The sequence below is a fragment of the Palaemon carinicauda genome, chromosome 16 (genome assembly GCF_036898095.1).
Source record: "Palaemon carinicauda isolate YSFRI2023 chromosome 16, ASM3689809v2, whole genome shotgun sequence".
Lineage (NCBI taxonomy): Eukaryota > Metazoa > Arthropoda > Malacostraca > Decapoda > Palaemonidae > Palaemon > Palaemon carinicauda.
In genome coordinates, this window is record NC_090740.1 from 55,798,849 (window position 1) to 55,815,424 (window position 16,576).

A 16,576-nucleotide genomic window follows, 5' to 3' on the forward strand; every position below is an offset into this window, starting at 1 on the left:
CTTAAGGCAGTTAGATAGTGATTTCACTATACAAATGTTTAGGGAATTAGGCATTGGTCTCACTAGGCAAAACATTTAGGTAGTTACACAGTGGTCTGACTAGGTATATCCTTAAGGCAGTTAGGTAGTGGTCTGACTAAGTAAATCATTAATGCAGCTAGACAGTTTACTTACTAGGTAAATCATTAGGTTATTTAGGCAGCGGTCTTATTAGGTAAATCCTCAAGGTAGTTAAGGAGTGGTCTCACGAGATAAATCCTTAAGGCAGTTAGGCAATGGTCTCACTAGGTTAATCTTTAAGGCAGTTAGATTCTGGTCTCACAAGGTAAATTATATTGGCAGGTTTTTCAGTGATGTCACTAGGGAAATCTTATAAGCAGTTACCCAGTGGTCTCACTAGGTTAATCCTTAGGGCAGTTAGATAGAGGTCTCGGTGGGTAAATAATTAAGGCAGTTTGGCATTGGCCTCGCTATGTAAATCCTTAAGGTAATTACAGTTGTCTCATTAGGTAAATACTTAAGGCAGTTAGACAGCGGTGTTACCAGGTGAATACTTGAGCCAGTTAGACAGTGATCTCACTAGGTAAATTCTTATGGCAGTTTCAGTCGTCTTATTAGACAAATCCTTCAGTCAGTTAGACAATGATCTCCTAGGTAAATTTTCTAGGTAAACCCTTAAGGCAGATACACAGTAGTGTCACTAGGTAAACCCTTAAGGTAGTTAGATAGTGGTTTCAATATGTAAATATCTACGGAATCTACGGAAGTTATATTGGTCTATCTATGTGAATCCTTAAAGCTCTTAGACAGCGGTCAAATTAGGTAAAACTTTAAGGCAGTTAAACAGTGGTCTCACTTGGTAAACCTTTAAAGTAGTTAAACAGTGGTCAAAATAGGTAAAACTTTAAGGAAGTTAGACACTGGTCTCACTAGGTAAATCCTTAAGGCAGTTAGACAGTGGCCTCACTAGGTAAAACCCCGAGGAAGCTAGACACTGGTCAAACTTGGTAAAACCTGAGTGGGGTTAGACAGTGGTCTTACTTGGTAAATCTTTAAGGCAGTTAGGCAGTAATCTATATAAAACCTCGAGTCAGTTAGACAATGGTCAAACTAGATAAAATGTTAAGGCTGATAGGAACTGGTCTCACTAGGTAATTTATTAAAGCAGTCAGGCAGTGGTCTCACTAAATAAAAGACCACTATCTAACTCTCTTAGGGTTTTACCTATTGAGACCACTGTCTAACGGCCTTGATGCAATCAGACAGTGGTCTGAATAGGTACATACTTAAACCAGTTATGCAGTGGTTTCACTAGGTAAATCCTTCAAGTCAGTTAGACATAGGTTTTACTAGGTAAATCCTTCAAGTCAGTTAGACATAGGTCTTACTAGGTAAATCCTTAAGGCAGAATGAAAGTTGCCTCACCAGATACATTCTTAAGGCAGTGAGGCAGTGGTTTCAACAGATAATTCTATACAACAGTTGAACAGTGGTCAAATTAGATTAATCCTTAAGGCAGTTAAAAAGTGATCTTACTTGGTAAATCATTAGGGCTGTTATTCAGTGGTGTCACTAGGTAAATCCTTAAGGTAAGTAGACAATGGTCTCACTAGGATAATCCTTAAGGAAGTTAGACAGTGGTCTCACTAGGAAAATCTTTAAGGCAGATGGATATTGGTCTCACTAGGTAAAACCTTAAGCCAGTTAAATGGTGCACTCACTAGGTAAATCTTTAAGGCAGTTAGGCAGTGGTCACACTAGGTAAATCCTTAAGGAAGTTAGAGTGGTGTCACTAGGGTATTCCTTAAGGAAGTTAGACACTGGTCTCCCTAGGTAAGGTCCTAATCCACTTAGACAGCGGGGTCACTAGTTGAATCACTAAGGCAGTTAGACAGTGGTCTTACTAGGTAGAACCTTAAGGCAGTTAGACAGTGGCCTCACTAGGTGAATATCTAAGCCAGTCAGGCAGTGATCTAACTAGGTAAAACTTTAAGCCCTTAGACAATGGGCTCACTAGGTAAATCACTAAGGCTGTTAGACAGTGCACTCACTAGGTAAAACCTCAAGGCAGTTAGACAGTGGCTTTATTAGGTAAACCCTTAAAGCAGATAGACAGGGATCTCACTAGGTAAATTATTAAGGCAGTCAGGCAGTGGTCTCATTAGGTAAAACCTTTAGGCAGTTAGACAATGGTCTAACTATGGAATCTCAAAGGCAGTTATACATTGGTCTCACCGGTTAAATCCTTACGGGAGTTAGACAGTGGTTTATCTAGATAAATCCTTAAGGCAGTTAGACATTGCTCTTACTAGGTAAATCTTTAAGATAATTATAGGAGTCTCACTCTGTGAATCCTTTTGGCAGTTAGACAGTTGCCTAAAGTGGTAAATCCTCAAGGCAGTAAGACAATGGTCTCCCTAAGGCAGTTAGACAGGGGTCTCAATAGGTAAACACTTTAGACAGTTAGACATTATTCTCACAAGACAAATCCTTAAGGCAGTTAGGCAGTTGTGTAACTACGTAAATCCTAAGGTATCTAGACAGTGGTCTGACTAGGTAAATTCTTCAGAAAGTTATAGTATTCAACCTAGGTAAATCCCTAAGGCAGTTAGACAGTGGTGTCACTAAGTATATCATTGAAAAAGTTGGATAGTAGTCTCCCTAGGGTCTATCAAAAAGTTAGTTGCAGTGATTTCACAAGGAAAATCTTCAAGGAAGTTAGACAGTGCCCTCACATGGTAAATCATTAAGGCAGTTAGACAGTGATCTCATTGGGTACATCATTAAGGTAGTTAGGCAGTGGTCTCACTAGGTAAATGCTATATGTAATTACAGTGGTCCCACAAGGTAAATATTTAAGGCAGTTAGACAGTAGTCTTTCTAAGAAATTCCTTAAGAAAGTTAGACAGTGCTTCTACTAAGTAAATTCTTATGACAGTTGCAATGGTGTCACTAGGTAAATCTGTAAGGCAGTTAGACAGTGGTCTTCTAGGTAAATTACGAAGGTAGTTAGAAAGTGGTCTCACTAGGTAAATCCTTGAAGATGATAGACAGTTGTCTTACTAGCTAAACATTTAAGGCAGTTAGACAGTGGTCTCACTAGGTGAATCTTAAAGGTACTTAGGCAATGGTCTGACTAGGTAAATCCTCAAGGCAGTTAGACAGTGGTTTAATTACGTAAACCCCCAAGGTAGTTACAGTGGTCTCACTAGGCTCAAATTAGGTAGAAATTTAATGTACTTAGACAAAGGTCTCACTAAGTCAATCTTTAAGGCAGTTAGGCAGTGGTCTCACTAGATAAACTCAAAGGGCAGTTGGACAGCAGTCTCACTAGATAAATCCTTAAGGCAGTTAGATAGTGGTCACACTAGGTAAAAACTTAAGTCAGTTTGACAGTGTTCTCATTAGGAGAATCCTGTAGGCAGTTATACAGTTATTTCTACAGGTAAAACCTTAAGCCACTTAAACAATGGGCTTACTAGGTAAATCATTAAGGCAGTTAGGCGGTGGTCTCACAAGGTGAAACCTTAAGCTAGTTAGAAAATTTTCTCACTCGGTAAAACCTTAAAGCATTTATATAATTTTCTCACTAGGTAAATTCTGAAGAGAGTTAGTCAGGGGTGTGACTGAGTAAATCCTTAAGGCAGTTAGGCAGTGGTCTCATTAAGCAAATACTTAAGACAGTTAGATAGTGGTTCCACTAGGTTAATCCTTACGTTAGATAGGCAGTGGTATGACTAGGCAGATGCTTAAGGCAGTTTGACAGTGGTCTCACTAGGTAAATCTTTAATGTAGCTAGACAGTGGACTCACTAGGTAATACCTTAAGGCAGGTAGGCAGTGGTCTTGCTATGTAAATCTCAAAGCATTTAGACAGTATTATCACTACGTTTATCTTCTAGGCAGTTAGAGAGTAGTCTCACTACGAAAATCCTTCAGGAAGTTAGACAGCGGTATCACCAGATAAAGCCTTAAGCCAGTTAGACAGAAGGGTCGCAAGGTAAATAATTAGGGCTGTTAGACAGTGGTGTCTCTAGTTAAAACCTTTAGCCAGTTTGACAGTGGGCTCACTAGCTAATACCTTCAGGCAGTTAGGCAGCGGTCTTTTCAGGAAAATCCTTAAGGCTGTTAGAGAATGTTCTAACTAGGTAAAACGTTAAGCCAGTTAGACAGTGGTTTCACTAGGTAAAACCTTAAGGCAGTTAAACAGTGGTCTCACTGGATAAAATATCAAGACGGTTAGACAGAGGTCTCACTATGTAAATTCTCAAGTCACTAGTTAAATCCCTAAGGCAGTTAGACACCAATGTCATTTGTAAAATTCTCACGGCAGTTAGACAGTGATCTCACTCAGTATGACCTTAAGCCAGTTATTCAGTGATCTTACTTGGTAAATCCTTAAGGCATTTAGGCAGTGCTCTCAGTAGGTATAGCCTGAAGGCAGTTAGACAGTGGTCGCACTAGGTAAATATTTAAGGCAGTTAGACAGTGGTCTGACTAGGTAAATTTATAATGCCCTAAGACAATAGTCTCCCTATGTATATAAATACTTAAGTCAGTTAAACAGTGATCTCACTGAGTAAATCCTTAAGATAGTTAGACAGTGGTCTCACTATATAAATTCTTGTCAGTCACAGTGGTCTTACTAGGTAAATCCTTAAGACAGGTAGGCAATTGTGAAATTAGGAAAACCTTCAGGGTTAGTAGACAGTAGTTTCACTAGGTAAAAGCTTTAGGCATTAACACAGGGGCCTCAATATGTAAATCTCTAATCTAGTTAGAAAGTGTTCTCACTAGGTAAAACGTTAAGGTAGTTAGTTAGTTGGTTCACTAGGCGAAATAATTAGGCAGTTAGACAGTGTTCCTAAAAGGTAAATCTTCAAGTCAGGAAGGTGGCCTGACTAGGCGAATCCTTGAGGTAGTTAGACATTGGTGTCACTAGGTAAATCCTGAAGACAGTTAGGCAGTGGTGTTACTAGGTAAATCCTTAAAAGAGTTGGGCAGTGATCTCACTAGGTAAAACATTAAGGTATTTAGATAATGGTCTTACTAGGTAAAACCGTAAGGCAGTTCGATAGTGGTGTCACTAGGTAAAACTTAAAGTAGTTAGGCAATGGTCTCACTAGGTAAATTCTCAAGGCAAGTAGGCAGTGGTCTCACTAGGTAAATTCTTTAGCCAGATAGACAGTAGTCTCAATAGGTAAATCCTTAAGGCAATTAGACAGTGGTCTCTCCAGGTAAATTCCTAAGTAATTTAGACAGCGGTCTGACTAGGTAAATCCTTCAGTCAGGTAGACAGTAGTCTTACTAAGTAAATCCTGAAGGCAGTTAGACAGTGGTCTCACTAGGTAAATCCTTGAGACAATTAGGCAGTGGTTTCACTCGGTAAATACTTGAGACAATTAGACAGTGGTTTTACTAGGTAAAACCTTGAGGCAGTTAGACAGTGGTCTGACTAAGTAAATCCTTATGGCAGTTAGGGAGTAGTCTGAGTTGGTAAATCATTAAGGCAATTAGGCAGTGGTTTCGCTAAGTAAAACTTTGCATAAGTTAGACAATTGTTAAACTAGATAAGACATCAAGGCAGATATATAGTGGTCCCACTAGGTAATTGTTTCTGAGTAGGTAAACCATTAAGGTTGTTAGGCAGGGGCCACACTATGTAAAATTTTGCGTCGCTTACACAATTGTTAAACTAGATGAAACATTAAGACAGATAAACTGTGGTCTCACTAGGTAATTTTCTAAGCCTGCCAGGCAGTGGTCTCACTAGGTAATTTCCTAAGGCTGTCAGGCAGTGGTTTCACCATGTAAAACCTTAAGGCAGTTACACAGTGGTCTTACTAGGTAAATCCTTAAGGCATTTAGACAGTGGTCTCACTAGGTAAATCCTTAAGGCATTTAGGCAGGGGTCTCATTATGTAAATCCTTAAGGCAGTTATGCAGTAGCCTGAGTAGGTACATCCTTAATGCAGTTAGGCAGTGGTAGGATATAAAAAAACCCTAAAGGCAGTTAGGCAGTGGTCTGACTAGGTAAATCCTTAAGGTAGTTAGGCAGTGGTTTCACTAGGTTAATTCTTAAGGCAATTAAATAGTGGTCTCTCTAGGGAAAACCTTAGGGCAGGTAGACATTGGTCTTCCTAGGTAAAACATTAAGGCAGATAGACATTGGTCTTGCTAGGTAAATCCTTAAGGCAGTTTGGCAGTTGTCTGACTAAGTAAATCCTTAAGGCAGTTAGGTACATCCTTAAGGTAATTAGGCATTGGTTTCACAACGTAAATGATTAACACAGTTAAACAGTAGTCAAACAAAATATAATCCTTAATGCAATTAGACAGTGGTCTCATTAGGAAAATCATTACAGCAGTTAGACAGTGGTGTCACTAGGTAAGACCTTAAGATTGCTAGCCATTGGGCTCCACAGGAAACTCTTTAGGGTAGTTAGGCAGTTGTCTCACAACATAAAACCTTAAGATAGTCAGACAGTGGTCTCACAAGGTAAAACCTTGAGGCAGTTAGATAGTGGTGTCACTAGGAAAATCCCTAAGAAAGTTAGGCAGTGGTTTCACTAAGTAAATCCTTATGGAAGTTAGAGAGTGTTGTCACTAGGTAAAACATTAAGGTAGTGAGATATGGTATTACAAGGTAAAAGATTGAGGTAGTTAGACAGTGGTCTGATTAGGTAAATTCTCATGGCCATTAGGCAGTGGTCTTACTAGGTAAATTCTTGAGGTAGATAGGCAGTGGTGCCAGTAAGTAAATCAATAAGGCTGTTAGGCAGTGGTCTTACTAGGTAGATAATCAAGTCAGTTAGGCTGTTGTTTCAGTAGGTAGACCAATGCCTAAATACCTTAATCAAGGTAGTTTTAACTAGGTTAATTCTTAAGGAATTTAGACAGTGGTCTCACTAGATAACTCCTTAAGGTAGTTAGATAGTGGTCTCATAAGGTTAATCCCAAAGGTAGTTAGACATTGGTCTCATTAGTTGAAGCTTTCAGCCAGTTAGACGGTGGTTTCACTAGATAAATCCTTAAGGCAGTTAAGCAGTGGTCTCACTAGGTAAAACCTTAAGTAAGTAGACAATGGACTCACTAGATAAATCACTAAGGCATTTAGACAGTGCGCTCACTAAGTAAAACTCCAAGGCAGTTAGACAGTGGCATCACTGGGCAAATCATTAAGGCACTTAGAGAGTGGTCTCACTATGTAAATCCCTGACATAGTTAGAGTCGTTTCACTAAGTAAGTTCTTAAGGCAGATAGACAGTGATCTCACTAGGTGAATCCTTAAGTCAGTTACAGTGGTCTATTTTGGTAAATCCTTTTAGCAGTTAGACAGTGGTCTTACTATGAAATCTTTAAGGCAGTTATACAGTAGTCTCACCTAGTAAATCCTTAGTGAAGTTAGACAGTATTTTACTCAGGTAAATCCTTAAAACAGTTAGACATTGGTCTCACTGGGTAAATCTTTAAGGCAGCTATAAGAGTGTCACTTGGCGAATCCATTTGGCAGTTAAACAGTGGCCTCAATAGGTAAATCCTTAAGGCAGTTAGACAATGGTTCCACTAAGGCATGTAAATAGGGATCTCAATACGTAAATCCTTAAGACAGTTAGACATCGTTCTAACCACAGTGGTCTGACTAGGTAAAGTTTTAAGGCAGTTAAAGTTTTCTACCTAGGTAAATTCTTAAGGCAGTCAGACAGTGCTCTCACTAGGTAAATCCTTAAGGCAGAGTGACAGTGGTCTTATTTTGTAAATCATTATGGTAGTTAGGCAGTGGTCTCACTCGGTAAATGCTATATGTATTTACAGTGGTCTCACTAGGTATATGATATATGTAGTTACAGTGGTCTCATGCATATGTTTAAGGCAGTTAGACAGTGGTCTTACTGGGTAATTCCTTACGGCAATTAGAATATGAATTTAGTAGGTAAATCATTATGAGAGTTACAATGGTTTCACTAGGTGAATCCTTAAAGATGATAGGAAGTTGTCTTAATAGGTGAATCCTTAAGGCAGTTAGACAGTGGTCTCACTGGGTGAATCCTAAACGCAGTTTGGCAGTGGTCTGACTAGGTAAATCCTTAAAGAAGCTAGACAGTGGTTTCAGTATGTTAATCAATAATGTAGGTACAGTTGTCTCACTAAGTAAATTTATAAGGCAGTTAGACAGTGTTCAATACAGGTAAAACTTTAATACAGGTAGTCAATGTTCTCACTAGGTCAATCTTTAAGGCAGTTAGGCTGTGGTCTCAATAGGTAAAACTTTAAAGCAGTTAGACAGTGGACAACCCAGATAATACATTAAGGTCTATTTAGGTAAATTCCTGAGGCAGTTAGGCAGTGGCCTCACTAGGTAAAACCTTAAGGCAGTTAGAGAGGGGTCTCACTAGGTAAATACTTTAGGCATTTAGACAGTGATCTTACTTGGTAAAGGCTTTAGGCAGTTAGGTAGTGGTCTGACTAGTTACATTCTTAAGGCAGCTAGACAGTGGTTTCATTCACCAGGTAAATCCTTAAGTCAGTTTGGTAGTAGTATCACTAGTTAGAATATTAAGGCAGTGAGACAGTGGTCTCACTAAGTAAAACTTTGAGGCAGTTAAACAGTGGTCTCACTAGGTAAATCATTAAGGCATTTAGGCAGAGATATCACTAGGTAAATCCTCAAGGTAGTTAGGCAGTGGGCTGACAAGATAAATCCTCAGGCCAGTATGTAGTGGTCTGACTAGTTAAATCATTTAGACCGTTAAGCAGTGGTTTCATTATTCAAATCCTCAATGCAGTTAAACAGTGGTCTCACTAGATAAATCCTTAAGGCAGTTGGACAGTGGTCTAATTAGGAAAATCCTTCAGGCAGTTAGATAGTGGTTTCACTAAGTAAATCCTCAAGTCAGTTGGACAGTTGTCTCATTGGGAAAATCCTGAAGGCAGATATACATTGGTCTCTCTAGGCAAAACCTTAAGCTACTTAGACAGTGGGCTTACTACGTAAATCCTTAAGGCCATTAGGCATTGGTCTCAATAGGTGAAACTTTAAGATATTTAGACAGTTTTCTCACTAAGTAAAACTTTAAAGCAGTTAGATAGTGATCTCACTAGATAATTTCATGAGGCAGGTAGTCAGGGGTCTCACTAAGTAAATCATCAAAGCACTGAGTCTGCGGTTTCACTAGGTAAATGCTGAGGGGAGTTAGGCAGTGTCCTCATTAGAAAAAACCTTAAGGTAGTTAGACAATGGTCCCACTAGGTAAAACCTTTGGATGGATAGACAGCTAATTCATTAGGTAAATCCTAAACGTAGCTAGGCAGTGGTCTCACTAGGTAAATTCTTAAGGCAGGCAGTTAAGTAGTGATTTTACTAGTTAAATTCTTAAAGCAGTTAGTCAGTGTTCTCACTATGTAAATCCTTAAGGGTTTTATACAGCGGTGTCACCAGGTAAGTCGTTGAGACAATTAGGCAGTGGTCTCAATAGGTTAATCCTTAATGTAGTTAGGCAGTGGTGTCACTAGGTAAATCCTGAAGGCAGTTAGTCAATGGTCTCACTAGTTAAAATCGTAAGGCAGTTAGACAGTCGCGTCAATAGGTTAATCCATAAGGCAGTTAGATAGTGGTCTCACTCGTAAAATCCTTAAGACAGTTAGAGAGTGGTTGCCCTAGGTAAAACCTTAGGTCAATTTGACAATGAGCTCACTAGGTTAATCCTTCAGGCAGTTATGCAGTGGTCTCACTATGTAAATCTTGATGCAGTTAGACAGTGGTGCCACTTCGTTCATCTTCAAGGCAGTTAGACAGTGGTCTCACTAGGAAAATCCTTATGGGAGTTAGGCAGTGTTCTTACTAGATAAAGCCTTGAGCCCGTTAAACAGTGGGCTTACTAGGTATATACTTAAATAAATTAGGCAGTGGTGTCACTAAGTAAAACCTTAAGCTAGTTAGACAGTGAGTTCACTATGTAAGACCTTAAGGCAATTACGCAGTGGTTTCTTTAGGAAAATCCTTATGACAGTTAGACAATGTTCTCTTTAAATAAAACTTTAAGCCAATTAGAGAGTAGTTTCAGTAGGTAAAACCTTAAGACAGTTAAGCAGTGGTCTCACTAGATAAAACTTCAAGATAGTTAGACAGTGGTCTCATTAGGTAAATCCTCAAGGCATTTAGACAGCGATTTCGCTAGTTAAATTCCTAAGGCAGTTATAGAGTGGTCATACTAGTAAAATTCTTAACGCAGTTAGTCAGTGGTCTCACTGGGTATAACTTTACGCCATTTAGACAGGCAGTTACAGTGGTCTTACTATGTAAATCATTAAGGCAGGTAGACAATTGTCAAGCTAGGTAAAACCTTAATGCAGTTAGACATCTCTGTCACTAGGTAAATCCTTAAGATAGTTAGGCAGTGGTCTCACTAGGTAAATCCTTAAGGGAGATAGGCAGTAGTCTCACTAAGTAAAACATTAAAGTAGTTAGATAATGGTCTCACTAGGTAAAACCTTAAGACAGTTAGGAACTGGTCTCACTAGGTGAAACCGTAAGGTACTTAGACAGTGGTTCCGCTAGTTAAATTCTAAATGCATTTAGGCAGTGGTCTCACTAGGTAAATTATTAAGGTAGTAAGGCAGTCCGTTAGACAGCTCTCAAAATAGATCAAACATTAAGTCAGATAGACAGTGGTTTCACTAGGAAATTTCGAAAGTCAGCCAGGCAATGATCTCAAAAGCTAAAACCTGAAGTCAGTTACAAAATGGTCTTACTAGGTAAATCTTAAGGCAGTTAGACTATAGTATCACTAGTTAAATCATTAAGGCAGTTAGGCAATGGTCTCATTATGTAGATCCTTAAGGCAATTATGCAGTGGCCTGACTAGGTACGTCCTTAATGCACTTAGGCAGTTGTGTGACTATGTAAAACATTTAGGCAGTTAGGCAGTGGTCTGACTACGTACATCCTTAAGGCAGTTAGGCAGTAGTTTCACTAGGGTAATCCCTAAGGAAGTTAGAGAGTGGTTTCACAATGTAAATCCTTAAGGCAGATAGACAGTGGTCTCACTAGGTAAATTATTAAGGCAGTCAGGCAGTGGTCTCATTAGGTAAAACCTTAAGGCAGATAGACATTGGTCTTACAAGGCAAAACCATAAGGCAGTTAGCCAGTAGTCTGACTAGGTAAATCTTTAAGGCAGTCAGCCATTGGTATGACTAAGTAGATCTTTAAGGCAGTTAGTCAGTGGTTTGACTAAGTACATCCTCAAGGCAGATAGGCTTTGGTTTCACAAGGTGAATGATTAACACAGTTAAATAGTGATCAAACTAAATTAATCCTTAAGGCAGTTAGACAACAGTTAGGCAGTGGTGTCCCTAGGTAAAACCTTGAGGCAGTTGGACAGTAGTCTCATTACGAAAATTCTTATGGCAGTTAGGCAGTGGTCTCACAAGGTTAATCCTTAAGGCTGCTATTCAGTGGTCTCGCTAGGTAAATCCTTAATGTAGTTAGACAGTGGTCTGACTAGGTAAATCTTTAAGGCAGTTAGGCATGTGGTCTGACTAGGTAAATCCTTAAGGTAGTTAGTGCTCTCACTGGGGAAATTCCGAAGACATTTAGGCAGTAGTTTCACAAGGTGAATTCTTAACGCATTTAGGCAGTGGTCTCACTAGGTAAAACATTAAGGTAGTTAAATAATGGTCTCACTAGGTAAAACCTTAATAAAGTTAGACAGTGGTCTCACTAGGTACAATCTTAAGGCAGTTACACAGTTTTCTCACTATGTAAATTCTTAAGGCATTTAGGCAGTGGTCTTAGTAGGTAAATTCTCACTAAGTAAATCTTTAAGGCAGTGAGACAGCGGTCTGTCTGGGTAAATCTTTGAGTCAGTTAGGCAGTGGTCTAACTAGGTGAATCCTTAGGCTGTTAGTCAGTGATCTCACTAGTTAAATCCTTAAGACAGTTAGGCAGTGGTTACACTAAGTAAATCCTAATGGGAGTTAGATAGTGGTCTCACTAGGTAAAACATTAAAGTAGTAAGATATTGTCTTAGTAGGTAAAACCTTTGGGTAGTTGTACAGTGGTCTAATGAGGTATATCCTTATGGTAGTTAGGCACTGGTCTGAGTAGATAAATCCTTAAGGCAGTCGGGCATTGGTCCTACTAGGTAAATCTTTAAGGTAGACAGGCAGTGGTGCTATTAGGTAAATCTATGAGGCTGTTAGGCAGTGGTTTTACTAGGTAAATCATCAAGTCAATTAGGCATTGGTTTCAGTAGGTAAATCCTCAAGGCAGCTAGGCATTGGTCTTACTAGATAAATCCACAAGGCAATTAGGCATTGGTCTCACAAGGAAAATCTTTAAAGCCATTAGATAGTGGACTTACTAGATAAATCCTAAAGGCACTTAGACGGTTGCCTCACTAGATTAATCCTTAAGGAAGTTAGATAGTGATCTCACTAGAAAAATCCTTAAGACAGATAGACAGCGGTCTTACTAGGTAAAACCTTAAGCCAGTTAGACAGTTGGCTCACTTGGCAAATCCTTAATTCAGTTAGGCAGTGGTATCACTAGGTATATCCTCAAGGTAGTTAGATAGTTGACTCATTAGATTAATCCTTAAGGCAGTTAAACACTGGTCTCCATAGGTAAAGCTTTAAGCCAGTTTGACAATATTCTCACTGGATAAATCCTTGAAGCAGTTAAGCAGTGGCTTCACTAGGTAAAACCTTAAGCAGTTAGACAATGGGTCACTAGGTAAACCACTAAGTCAGTTAGACAGTGAGCTCACTAGGTAAAACCTCCTACAGTTAGACAGTGGCCTTAATAGGTAAATCCTTAGGGCAGTTAGACAATGGTCTAACTAGGTAAACCCCTGACGAAGTTAGAGTGGTTTTACGAATTAAATCCTTAAGACAGATAGACGGTGGTCTCACTAGGTAAATCCTTAAGGCAGTTACAGTGGTCTAATTAGGTGAGGTTTTTAGTCAGACATTGGTCTTACTATGAAATATTTAAGGCAGTTTTATAGTGGTCTCACCAGGTAAACTCTTAGGGCTGTTAGACAGTGATTTATTTATGTAAATCCTGAAGACAGTGAGCCATTGGTGTCACTAGGCAAATCTTTAAGGCAGTTATAAGTCACACTACATGAATCATTTTGGCAGTTAGACAATGCCCTCAATAGGTAAATCCTTAAGGCAGTTAGACAATGGTCTCACTATGGCAGTTAGACAGGGGTTTCAGTTTGTAAATCCTTAAGAGAGTTAGACATTGTTCTCACTAAACAAATCCTTAAGGTATTTAGACAGTGGTCTAACTCTGTAAATCCTTAAGTTATCTGTACAGTTTTCTGACAAGTTAAATTCTTAAGGCAGTTACAGTGTTCTATCTAGGTAAATCCTTAAGGCAGTTGGACAGTGGTGTCACTAGGTATATCATTAAAGAAGTTAGACAGTGGTCTCCCAAGGGTCTATCCTAAAGTCAGCTATAGTGGTTTCACAAGGTATATCTTCAAGGCAGTTAGACAGTGCTATCAGGTAAATCATTAAGGTATTTAGGTAGTGGTGTTACTAGGTAAATGCTATATGTAGTTACATTGGTCTTATTAGGTAAATATTTAAGGAAGTTAGACAGTGGTCTTACTTGGTAAATCCTTAACCCTGGATAGGTACGCTCCTCGGACACCCCTTTAAGGGTATACTCGGTCGCGCGCGACCCCGACGCAAAAAAAAATTCTTGAAAAATCTGTTTTTGCAGTAACCTCTTTTTTTTTTGCCAAAAAAAAATTCAATTAAAGCTTAAAACTACTGTAAAGATAAATACTACTCATCTGCAGAAAAACTATTTATTATAAATATTTTAAAAAATTAAGTAGAAAAAAAAGACCTTACATAAAAATTCATAAAAATAAAATTTATACATATATACACAAATCCTTTTAGGAATTTATTCTTGAATGTTTAGGACACATCTTGATGTATTTTGGATGAAGTCGGACCCATGGAGGTGAAGATCTGAGATGAGAAAAAAGGGTAACCTTTTTTGGCCAAAAATATGTGTCCAAATTTCATGAATTTTTTTGGGTACCTAAATGAAATAGGAAGTGGCTAATTTTTTTAGGGAATAAACATATGTTATCTTAATATAGAAATATGTAAAAAAAATCTTCATTATTTTGTGAATTACATTTATATCAGGGGCCATATCTAAAGGTAATTTTTTGAGTACTTAGAAATTTCGTAAAAAAATACATATATTTAATATATAATATGATATTTATGCAGGTAAAAATATACCAAAATATCACAAATTCTATAGGGAACAAGAGTATATATAGATAGGGCAACTTACGCTTCGGATATGTCCACAAAATGGCCGCCAACCACACTGACTCAGACTCCCTAATCCGTCACCTGAAATGTAGGAAGGGTATGTCAATTTCAAGGTGTTATTTACTAATCTAATTATTGTATGGTGGGTTGCTGGATGATTGTCGATTATTTTACGACTATAAAATTAGAATTCTGACGCCAAAAAATTTTTCTGAAGGGAAATATAATAATAAAAAAAAAAATTGTAAAACAATATAATATTTTAGCTAAAAAAATTTGATGATATTCAATCAAAAAAGAAGTAAACAAAATTTTCCGACAAATAAACATCTAAATGAATCATTACTCTGTGATAGTTCCTTAGTACGTAGTAATTTTGAAAGAAATGGGAAAAAACGAAAAAGTGACAATCGCAGGGAAAATCGAACACATACCTATATATACGCCATATCTGGCTAAAAATAAAGATAGGCATGGGTAGCCAGATCATCTAGAAACACTTTCCAACACTATAAAAATATAAGTTTTGCGACACTACTTGCCAATTCCTTACGGTAACATGACTAAGCAAAAAAAAATGCAAAACAAATAAAAAGGGGCACTCGATGAAAAATGGCAATGAGCTAATGGTGGGCATTTCAGAAAAAAAAATTTCAGCCACGTGCTAAGCAAACCATCAAGGCACATTTTCCGACAAGTAAACATCTAAATGAATCCTTACTCTGTGATAGTTCCTTAGTACGTAGTAATTTTGAAAGAAAAGGGAAAAAACGAAAAAATGGCAATCACAGGAAAATCGAACACATACCTATATATACGCCATATCTGGCTAAAAAAAAGATAGGCATGGGTAGCCAGATCATCTAGAAACACTTTCCAACACTATAAAAATATAAGTTTTGCGACACTACTTGCCAATTCCTTACGGTAACATGACTAAGCAAAAAAATGCAAAACAAATAAAAAGGGGCACTCGCGAAAAATGGCCAACATTCTAATATACGGCATCTCAGATAAAAAAAAAAAAAAGACATGCACGTAGTAGCCCAACCATCAAGACACACTTTCCAACAAATAAACATGAAAAAAAAATCAATACTATAGGGCAATTCCTTACTACGTAGTAAATTTTTACAAATATTGAAAAAAAACAGAAATTGGCAACCGCAGGAAAATACACCATATACCAATATCTACGGCGTATCTGGCAAAAACAAAGTCATGCATGGGTAGCCAGATCATCTATACACACTTTCTAATGCTAAAAAAATAAAAGTTTTGCGATACTATTTGCCAATTTCTCACGGAAAAATGACTTAGCCAAGATATGAAAAAACTGAAAAAGGGGCACTCGCGGAAAAATGGCCAACATTCTAATATACGGCATCTCAGATAATAAAAAAGACATGCACGTGTTAGCCCAACCATCAAGGCACACTTTCTAACAAATAAACATGAAAAAAAATCAATAATATATGGCAATTCCTTACTATGTAGTAAATTTTTACAAATATTGAAAAAAAACAGAAATTGGCAACCGCAGGAAAATACACCACATACCAATATCTACGGCGTATCTGACAAAAACAAAGTCACGCATGGGTAGCCAGATCATCTAGACACACTTTCCAACACTAAAAAAGCAAAAGTTTTGCGACACTATTTGGCAATTTCTTACGGAAAAATGACTTGGCCAAAAAATGAAAAAAAATGAATAAGGGGCACTCGCGGTAAAATGGTCCTCGTGGTGATGAACGACATTTCAACTAAAAAAAAAATCATGCACATGGTAGCCAAACCATCCACCAAGACTTTCCACAACTGATAACCTATACAAGTTGCACCATTCTACGACAATTTCATAATACGTAATAGCTTTGATAATTATGCAACTTACCTTAGAAGGGTAAACTCGGTCGCGCTCGACCCTGACGCGTCTCAGAAATCTGGGAAGGAGTACAGCTACAGTGAGGCACATCTGGACACTATTAGAGCGTGTAGGCGAGACACCGACTGCAGGTCGATCACCCACAAATTCAGTCACGGGGGCGAGTCACGTGATAAAAACCTCTTTTGTTTTGACGCTCGGGGATCGCGGACGACCCACCGTACCGTTCCAGGGTTAAGGCAGTTAGACAGTGGTCTTTTAGGTAAATTCTCATGGCAATGAGATTGTGGTCTCACTAGGTAAATCCTTAAAGAGGATAGACAGTTATCTTACTTGATAAATCATTAAGGCTGTTAGACAGTGGTCTTACTAGGTGAA

General features: G+C 38.3%; 1 protein-coding gene across 1 annotated transcript in view; it reads left to right on the plus strand.

Moving 5' to 3' along the window:
- The window catches only part of LOC137655320 (uncharacterized), a 436,860-nt gene that overhangs the window by 125,167 nt on the left and 295,117 nt on the right, over positions 1 to 16,576 (plus strand). The gene's annotated exons all lie outside the window — the stretch shown is intronic.